The sequence below is a fragment of the Pseudopodoces humilis genome, chromosome 7 (genome assembly GCF_049639895.1).
Source record: "Pseudopodoces humilis isolate 2021_Gansu_Grassland_sample_001 chromosome 7, ASM4963989v1, whole genome shotgun sequence".
NCBI classification, from domain to species: Eukaryota; Metazoa; Chordata; class Aves; order Passeriformes; family Paridae; genus Pseudopodoces; species Pseudopodoces humilis.
In genome coordinates, this window is record NC_142206.1 from 61385424 (window position 1) to 61395656 (window position 10233).

Below are 10233 nucleotides of genomic sequence, written 5' to 3' on the forward strand. Positions count from 1 at the left end.
TAATGGAAACACAATCTCTTCCTTTGCCTTCTCATTTCTGGAAGCGGGATGAGCTGAGAACAGCTAAACACGGCCTCGTTACTGTGCAGGCCTTGCCCCTCTGCACTAATTGGCTGGGAAGGGATTTCCCACTCAGCTAATTAGCCTTAATTGTGTCACTTTCCTTATTTTGCCATTTTGCCTTTTGCCACAAATAATCCTGGATGCAGCTAAGGAGAAGAGGCTGAGTTGGGGCTCCACCCATGGGTGCAGCCAGGACACTCCTTTATTATTCTGGACCACAAAGAAAGGACTCACTGGGGCTCTCGGTGACCTCAGGTCAGGTTATCCCATCCAAACCCAAGTAAAATGGGAATTGTGGTCACCGGGATGTTTTTTTCTGGGAGGTATTTTCAGCCTTGAATAGTTTTCTGTTGTTTTATTTTGCTTGGGCCTCTTTCATCTCCTTCGTCCCTGCTTGGTTTGCTGTATAATCATTAGGGGAGCATGGAAGGCAAATTCCAGGTCATTGCTGGAGAGTTTCTGGTGGAATATCAGCTTTTGGAAGAGCAGACATTGGGCTGGGAAGCAGCTGCAGCAGTGCCTTGTCTCAGAATCCAGCAGGGAAGTGGAACAAGACAAACTTTAGGTCCTTTCCAGCACAAACAATTCCAGGATTCTGTGGTAAGAAGTGGGGTGCTGACCCCAAGCTGACCTCCCTGTGAGTTGCCCTTGGAATGATCTGGGTCTGGTCTCCAGGAAGGGGGATTTTTTTGGATCCCACCTGCTCATGGACTCTGATTTGTAGGTGTTTCCTTGTCCAAGCATCTCCATTTCTTCTGCCATCACTGTCCCTACCTGGCCTTGCCTCTTTTGTGGGAACTGAGGGTTTTCCCTTGCTTCCAAGTTGGGATCTTCTCCCTCTTGGGTGGGTTTGGTGGGAATTGTGGCTTCTCTGGGCCCCAACTGAAGCTGCTGGAAGAATTGTGGCTGGCACAGGAGTTGCTGTGACCTCAGTCCTCTGGTTGCCATTCCAGCCTGAATCGGCCTCTTTGGGGCTGTGTTTCCAGCTCCAGAGCCTGGAATTTTTTTGGCTCTGGCTGGACCAGGGTTTGTTTGTTCGTATCCCACAGGTGAAGGCTTCCCTCTTGCCCACCCAGGATATTGGTGCACAATAAAATTAGGAAGAGCAGGAGTGGGTTGTGCTGGTGCTTTTCCACGGGTGAGGATGCTCCCTTCCTAATGTTCCATAGCTGTGCAAGAGAGGAGTGAGAGAGATTTAACATAGAAAAGCTCTGGAGAGTTTTTATTTATTCCTCTGTCTCCTGGAGTGCATCAGGATCACAAATTCTTGTAACACCGTGAGGTTTTAAAGCTCTGAGCAAGTGTCTGTCTCGTGGAAAATCCTCCTGCAAAACACAAAACGATATTTTTGTCATCGTGGTGCCTCGGGAACAGCTGACAGCTGCTGCTTTGTCCTGATCTGTTCTGCACTTTTCTCTTTATTGAGTGGAACGAGGGAGCTCTGGGGTGGGGAGAGGGCCGTGTTCTGATTTTATTGGAGTGTTTTCCCAGTTTGTGCTGTGTAGTTTCCCGGGAGTGTGGAGAAGGATGCGGAAACCTCGGGCAGCTCCTGGCCTCGGCTCTCCGTGGTACCTTGGAGAGCTCCTGCAGCCGAGTGTGGCTTCTCCTACGGGTGGGACGCATCCTTACACTGTGCTGGCACAATTTTTACTGGAATCCCTAAAAATCTGTGGGACACTGTGCTCCAGAGGGGGATTGATCTGCCCCTGTCTTCCAGTAAAAAGGGAGGATGCTTTCAAATCTGTGCCAGGATTTATCCATCACTCCTGTGGCTTTGCAAGGCATGGAGTGACCAGAAAAGGAGGAATGACTTCAGACTGAAAGGGAGCAGGGTTAGATGGGAAATTGGGAAGGAATTCCTGCCTGGGAGGGTTGTAGGATATTGGAACAGGTTACCCAGAGAAGTTGTAGATGTTCCATCCCTGGAAGTGTCCAAGGTCAGGTTGGATGGGCTTGGAGCCACCTGGGGTAGTGGAAGCTGTCCCTGACCAGGGGGTGGAGTGAGGTGATTTTTCCTTCCAGCTTAAATCATTCCTTGATTATCACAGTTCCTGATTGTTCCAGAATCCTTTCATGAACTTCCACAGGTGGAAATTTCTGCTTTTGGGCTGCAAAATAGATCAAGGACACAGAGAAGCTCTGGTTTCCTGTGAGATGCACACAACTTTTCCATGAGAATGAAAGTGATGCAAGACTCCAGTAAATCACCAATGTGCTCAAACAGCTCTTAATTACAAAATTTCCCATCTTACACTTTCTAACCAGGCAGATTTTTGGCTTGAAAACGTTAAATTCCTAAGCCAGGCTTTGCTTCCTCTAAAGGCATCAAGCCTGGTCTAAAGTGCTCTGTGCTCTTTCATCCCAGCTTCCATCCTTTAAATGGACTCAGCTGAAAAGGAGCTTTTGATTTCCAAAGTGTGTGGTTTCACTTAGCCAAGGAGATAATTAGGTTTGTCTTGTAGTGGTTCAGGAGCTCAGGTGTCAACTAAAGCAGGATTTCATCAGGAAATTCCTGCCTGGTGTTGTATTGATTAATGAGAATTTGCTGCAATTACAGAGAGATAGAGAACAATTATCTACCTGCCCTGGAGGAGAAACAGGAGAGCACTAAAAATAAGGAACTCAATAAAAGAGAAGCACAGATGTAGTGGAAATGAATAAATAACATTTTCTGTTGTGGCACTAAATTAGTTCTCGGTGCTGTGGGACCGTGGCAGAGGGAAAAGGGAGAGGAGGGGGAAAAAAGTGAGAAGAGTGGAGGGAAAAGTGAGGAAAGGACAAAGCCTCACCTTCCCTGGACTCCTCTTCCTGCTCTCCCAGCTGTGGTCAGGACTGTTGGGATTGGGACAGCTCATCCAACACCCTCATTTTTTAACATTCACCCTCATTTTTTTAGCACAGAAGTGTCCCCTGTGCTCAGCAGGACAGGGAATTCTCCATTTCAGCTTCAGAAACATCTGAGCATCTTTTCCTTTATTTCTCAGCTCTGCTTAGCCAGGACACCTGCACAGGACTGCAGCATTTGAGGGATGGAATTCCCAAATAAAATCCTTCAGTTCTGCAGTTTTCCTCCTTCGGTGGGCTCAGCTTCAAGCGCTCTCAGGTATGACCTCCCCATTCCCTGCCAAGGAGGTTTTGTGGCTTCTCCCAGGGACAGACAAACAGTTGGTAAACTGCAAATCCAGGGTATTTTCCATCTGTGGGAATCAGGAAGGGGGATAATGTAATCAGAGTGGAAATTGTGGTTTTGAGGCTTTTGGCTGCAGCACACGGAGAGAGAATGAACATTTTAGGTCCAAAACCATTTTAAATGGGAACAGGTCCTATTTATGCTGAAAGAAAATGAGACTGGGGAGAGCAGCAGGGCAGATTTTCCTTCTTTATCTTCTTCTGGAGATGTCAGGGAGGGGAGTGTGATATCCAGACTGAAGCGTGAGGATACTTGGAATTTCCATCAGGTCTTCATTGCTGTTTTTCACAGAGATGGAGTAAAAAATGGGATGGAACTGGTTATGAGGTGGTGGAGTAACTCTGGAGTTACTTGGTTGTTTCAGTGAGGTTCAGCACCAGGAGAGATTGATCTGGGCAATCTCCACAGTTTTTTATGGAAAGATTGGACAGATGTTTCCCGGACTTCTGGGGAAAACAAATTGCTGATCCTCATCCCCTCTCCTGTGTCCCAGCTGGGGTGCAGGGGTGGAAAAAGGGAGAAGCAGGAGTTGGGCGTTTGCAGCGGCTGCTTGCGGGTCCTGCTCTCATTCCCGAGGAATATTCCTGGAAAAGGATCCCAGTGCTACATTTAGAGATGATTTTTGACATCCCAACAGCTCAATCCCAAACCAGTGGGAAAAAGACTTTGCACAGGGGAGCTGGTGGGATTTGGAAGGACAGTGTTTTCTCTCTGGATATGAGAGAGGATTTAGGGATGAATCAAATAATCTCCTCCTCTCTCCAAGCCCAATGTTTGCCCTCGGACTCAGCTTTTCCCTCAGGCTTTCTCCTTACAGATTTGCTGGGATACATCCTGGAAATCAGTCCATGCCTTGGGGTGGATGTGACCTGTGGGATTTGGGCCCCTTCCAGCTACAATTTCCAACCTTCTGCCTTGGGATTATCCAATCTTGCACTAACCAAAGTTTTGCGGTTATTTATTATTATTATTATTATTATTATTATTATTATTATTATTATTATTATTATTTACTTCTAGGCTTAAACAGCTAAACTCAAGGATTTGGAGGGAAAACAGCCACAGGATCTAAATTCCTGTGGTTCTAGAGAAAGGAATCTCCTGAGCTGGATTGATGAGATTGTTGGACATAAAATACAGGTGCAGAACACAAGGAAAACACACAGAAGGAAAAGATCTTTCCTGGCTCATTTTCCTGTCCCAGAAAAGATCACGGATTGATCCTGGTTGATATCCTGCTTCCAGAAAAAAATTCATGATGGAGATCCCGTGATCCTCCTGCAGTCCCTCACTGCTACTCTTGTCTAAGGAAAAACATTGAATTTTTTGGGTTTCTTGGTTTGGATCAGCACCATGAACCTCTGCTGCTCCTTCCAGAGGCGCTCCAGGAATTGCTGGGAATTGCAGTGATGACTCAGTGCAGTGGGACTCCAAATTCTAATAAATGAAATATGTATCAAATTCCTCATTAATGTCATTAATGAAGCCCAAATCCCAACTGCATTGTGGGAATGAGTGGATAAACCTGGCCACATCATTCCCTGCTGATTGCAAAGGGATTTCACAAACATTTCCCATTTTTCCCCTTGGATTTTGTGGATTTTGGTGGCAAGAGCAGGGGCAGAGGAGGTGAGAGAAGAAACAGCTCCTCAGCCCTGACGTGACTGAGCCATGGCTCCGTGTGCTGCTGGCCCAAAAACATCCCTGTAGATTTCATTCCTTGGTTGGCTTTTCCAGCGGGATGGGGCTGTACAGATGTGCTGGCTTGGATAAGGGAAGTGCACGAGGCTGAGGTGACAGATGGGGCCATCAACACCTTCAGGATCAGGGAATTTTGTCCATTTGTCTTGGTAATGTTCTATGTCCGAGCACTTCCAGCACTGAGAGCTCATTCCCTGCTCCCCATGACCGATCCCAGGCATTTTCTGGGATGGTTCCATGCCTCTCCTGGTTGATGAGCAAGGGTGGAAGATCAGAAACAGGGATGGAAGAGTCTTTACCACTTAATTCCCCTATGAGAGCGCTCCCAGGGTATTTTCCTATTTTAATACTTTCATATCAGTTCTTTGCTCTGTTAGCAGGCAAATCCCAGCATTATTAATTTGCCCCAGGTGCTGGATCCATGGATTCTTTATGGAGAGAGTCAGGCAGCCGTAGTCTTAAATTAACGGAAAAATTTTGCCTTTACAATCCTTTCATGAGCTCCTGGAGCCGTGTTTGGGATGTGACAAACCTCCTGTTACCTATATTGTTTCAGCTAATGGCTCCTCTGTTATGGGATAATTCTGAGGTCCCGGTCTAATGCAGCTGGAAAGGGATAATTTTTCTCCACTTGGCAGAAGGGAGGGCAGCTGCCTTTTCCCTGGAAATGTCTTGCTTTGGGCACAGAGGGAAAAACTGGGAAGTTTGCATTAGTGTGGGGAGATCAGACAGTGAGAGGTGAGGAGCTCCCATCCCTTTCCCTGTCCCATCCCTTTCCCTGGAGGAATTCCTGGAGGTAGCAGTCCCTGCTCTGGGCTGGGGACAAGGTTGGGATTGGGCACAGCTTGGACTCGATGATCCCAAAGATCTTTTCCAACCTCAGTGATTCTGTGAGGTAGATGTGGGACTCCACCATTATCCTTCATCAGAATTCCAGCACCCAAGGGCCCTGGATCCAAAGTACTGGACACGAGTCCTCACCAAAATTGGGGGTCCTTGTTACCCTCAAACTCCAGCTCTGGGTGAAACCATGGTGTTGTCTCACAGCACAGGTCACCTGGAAAGGCCTGGAAGCAGCTGACTCCAGGGAAGGTGTCCCTGTGGAAGACGATCCATTGACCTGAAGCAGAAGAGCTCTTGGTCCCTAAATTCCTTCAAGGCCACATTTTCTGGTCCACCAATTAAATTTGGTGACTGAGTCATGTTTCCACATCTGATGTCCCTGCTGGCCTCTGTTAATTCCAGGCTGGATTTTTGCTCCTGATTTTTGTCCTTCAAGATGCTCTTACTTAAGGAGTATCTGTCCTGTGTCCTGGAATTTGTGTGTGCAGTGAGTACTGCCTGTTAAATCTTCATCTTCTCCTGTCAGCTGAAGGGACAGGTCAAGGGCTGTGGTTTGGAATGCTTGGGATCACACCTGGGATCAGAGGGAGAAATTTTCCTGCTATTCAGCCTCTCCAGTCGCCTCATCTTCATGTCTCTGAATTTACCTCATTGTCCCCTAAAAGCATGAAAGCAAATAAACACCATGACATCGGCTCTGGTAATGGCCAGACACTGAGGTAATTTTCATTATTTTCCTTTCTAAACTTACTTAACCTTCTTCTTTTTGTCTTTTAAAAGTCCCAAATGGTCCAAAAATCCATTTCTGTTTCCCCAGGAGCAGCGTGTTGGACCTGTGACTTGTGGTCGCCCCACTGTCCCTGCCTGGAGATGAAACCTTCTGAGGGAGATGTTCCTTATCCATTCTGGATAAGCTCAGGGCAGAGTTTTCCAGGGAAAAGATTCCCTGCTCTCTCATGAGTGGTGGCAAAGGCACAAGTGGTTCCCATGGTTTATTCCTTAACAAAGCTGTTCCTGAGTGCTTGGGAGCAAAGCTGAGTCTTCAGCTCCAGGGAATCCATTTCCCTCTCTCTTTAAAATTTGTGTTGTTTTCCAGTATATTCTTTAAAGATTTTTGCCCAAAAAGGGTTTCTAGAAAGAGAATTTGGAGTTCTGAGCCTGGTCTAGTGGAAGGGCTCCCTGCCCACAGCAGGGATTTGGGATTGAGAACTTTAAGGTCCCTTCCAACCCCCAAAGATCTGGGATTCAATGGGAACAAAGTGCAAATACATCACTCATGAGCTATGCAGTTCTGATCACCAGGGATGTGAAATTACGGGATCAAATCAGGACAAAATGGGATAATAATTGTTGTGGATTTGCTTTGGAGCCTGCTGGACCTGGAGAAGGCGGCTTTGTGTGGTTATGGGATCTGTGGCTGTGGGATAAATCCTGCTGCTGGAGCCAAGTGCCGATGGGCTGTGCTGGAAAAACGTGTGGAGCAGCAGCAGCAGCAGCAGCAGCAGCAGCCACACTCTCTGAGCAGCTCAAATATGCCCAAGTAATTAAAGTGTCACTCCAGGCTCTTGGAGAAGCGTGACTTTCTTGCAGCTGCTGGCTTTGGGACGCCGCTGACGGCTCGTCAGTGCTCCAGCCCCGAGTTCTGGGCGCTCGGTGACCTTGATTAAACAAATCGAGCGGTTCAAGTACATAATTTAAAAGTTCTGTTCAAACACCAGATTTCGATGCCATCGCTGCTTCCCTGGAAAATGAAGGATTTAATGCTCCCATCCCGGCTAAATGGACTCGGCGGCGCTTGGCCTGAAAGGACGGCACGGTGGATTAGGGAGCCGTTGTGGGAAGTGTCATTGGGAACCTGTAATTTTCCTGTCTCTCCCTCTTCCTGCAATGTTCCATTTCCATGGTGAATTTCAGGAGACAAACACATTAGTTCAGCTGGGCTGGGAGGGTTTTGCTCCTGGTGTCTGCAGGATTTGGGGCTCGGCATGGGAATTTAAGGTGGAAATGTGCAAACGGGAAAACCATTGTCCAACATGATTAAATATTGGGAATTTACACCTGGTTCAGCTGAAGCAATATTTTTTTTTATGAGGATAATTGCGTATTAACCTAAAGGCTTGTGGGTTTTGAGGTTTTACTGGGGTTTTTTGGGGTTTAACTGACTCTAATAATTCATCTTGGACAACTCTGGCAGATCCTGAACTGTCCATAAAAAATATCCAACAATCCATTAACCGCTCAACCTGAAAGTGGCCTGTGAGAATATTATTGAGTCTTTGCCTTATTACTAAATTTAATGGGATGAACACTGGCCTTACAAAATATGATTGACTTCCTTTTCCCCCCGCTGAACCAAACCATAAGCTCAGGGCTGCCTTGGGGTGGGCACTCACCTGGCGTGATCTCTACGAGATTTATCAACTTTCAGCCGCTTAAACTCAGATTAAAGCCAGGCTGACTCATGGTGCAGTAATTAAAGTTCCACACAGTATCCCTTTATAGCCTTAATTATATAATTACGGCTGTGCTCTGATTTGGGGTTTCTATTTTTAGTGGTTAGTGGGGAGCCCCACGGCTCATCCCCTCTGTGTCCTGCGAGGAACTCTGGCCTCTGGAATGATGTTTTTTTTGGCTTTGTGGTCCTTTACTCCTGAGAGAAGGTTTAAAAGAGGTTGGGAGTGTTGTGAATTGGTAAAGGCTGGGATTTTGTAGAATCAGAGAATCCCAGAATGGTTTGGGTTGGTTGGGAGCTCAAATCCCATCCCATTCCACCCCCCTGCCATGGACAGGGACACCCTCTGCTATCCCAGGGTGCTCCAAGCCCCATCCAGCCCTGGACACTTCCAGGGATGAGGAAACCTGATTTATGGGAGCCTCTCTAACAGCAGCACTTGTGGCCTGGCTGCTAAAAGATGATGAGAAAAGCTTTGGAATAAAAAGCTCTTTCTTTTTGGAGAGAAGCTTTTAGTCAGAGCTGGGGGGGATTTCTGACAGATCCCTTTGAAAATAAACCTGGGTGGATTTGGGATGAAAAGCGGATGAAACTTTCACTTAACCAAAAAAACCTGAGAAAAACGTTCATGCTGAAAATGAAAACCACAGAAAAACCCAGCGTGATTCCCACCCCTCCAAATCTGTTTCTTTTCTGTCCTCTCCGATGACTCTGTTCCCTAATTTATGAGCAAAGGGAAGGCTTTTCCCCGGAGTGCCGGCGCTGCTGGGGATGGGTGCTGTTCCCACAAGAAGAGCACATTCCCCACTGCACTCTGTCGGATTCCCATTAATGAACTGGAAATATTTCTGCCAGGAGGATGAAGAAGCTGACACTGATAAATGGCGCTGGCGATGAAAACCACTCGCGATTGCCAAGCAGCCGCCGCCGTTCCGCATGTCCTCTGCAGATCCTGCTGCTCCGAGGAGGAGCTGGAAACGTTGGGAAGCTGCTAATGCCGCTTTGATACAATTTATTTCTGGTTACACTTAATTTTGTATGGATAAGATCAATCAGTGAGCCCCCAGGTCTCCAGCAAGCCCAGGGCAGCTTCTCCCAGTGCCCACATCCCTTGGGAAATGTTTTTTTAGGGAATTCTATGGAGAATTTCATGATTTTAAAATCAGAGAATCACAGAGGTTGCGAGGGACATTAAAGATCATCTGTTTCCATCCCCTGACCCTTTCCACTATCCCAGGCCACTCCAAGTCCCCTCCATCCACTTTCATGGGTGGGAAGTTTATCCATGACCCAAGGCTTTGCTTGGGATGGCTGCAAGAGGATTCTTTTCTTGAATTCCTCTTGAAATTTGGGCTCCAGAGTGACTTTGCAGCCAGGTTAGTGAAAAATCCATATGTTAGAATAATGCAGGGGGTAATGAACGACTCCTTAATGGCTGGGAAATAAAGCTGCAGCCAGCTCAATAAAGCTCTGGATCCTCACCTTCTCCTCCACGGCCTTTTAAAATAAACCATAAATTCCTGGAGTTTTACTGTTGAGAGACTTAACTATTCAAGTAGGCAAAGTGAAATTTATATTGGATTGGGAGAAAATGAATGCCTGAGCCTTCTTTATAGTCAGAGCAAGGCTGACTGTGGCAGGCTGCCCTTTTGTAAAAGGGGAAAAATATTAATTTACAATTTAACTGGGGATAAAACACCCCCTGAACAGCTGCTGGTGGTCACTGCTGGAACTTCTGCTCCACAGAGAATTTCAGGGCAGGCTTGAGGAAGAGCTGAGCCTCTTCTCCAACTTTTATTCCATGCTTGTAAAGTAACTTCATCCCCACGTGTCCCATCCTTTTCCAGTGGCTGGATTTCCAATCCCCATTTCCATTTTTTCGTGGGCTCTGTTAGAGAGGGTTTGGTTTTGAAGTGAGAAAATCACACGAGGCAAGGAGTTATTCTCCTGTGCCGTGAATCCAGGAAAATTCTGGCTGCTCCCA

General features: G+C 46.9%; 1 long non-coding RNA gene across 1 annotated transcript; it reads left to right on the top strand.

Annotated features, from left to right (window-relative positions):
- The first annotated feature begins 334 nt into the window (after window positions 1-334).
- On the top strand, window positions 335-4539 carry LOC148184057 (uncharacterized). Its single transcript, XR_015773025.1, has 3 exons — window positions 335-663; window positions 3048-3166; window positions 4274-4539. It is a non-coding gene; the product is annotated as an uncharacterized LOC148184057 (long non-coding RNA).
- The last annotated feature ends 5694 nt before the right edge of the window (window positions 4540-10233 follow it).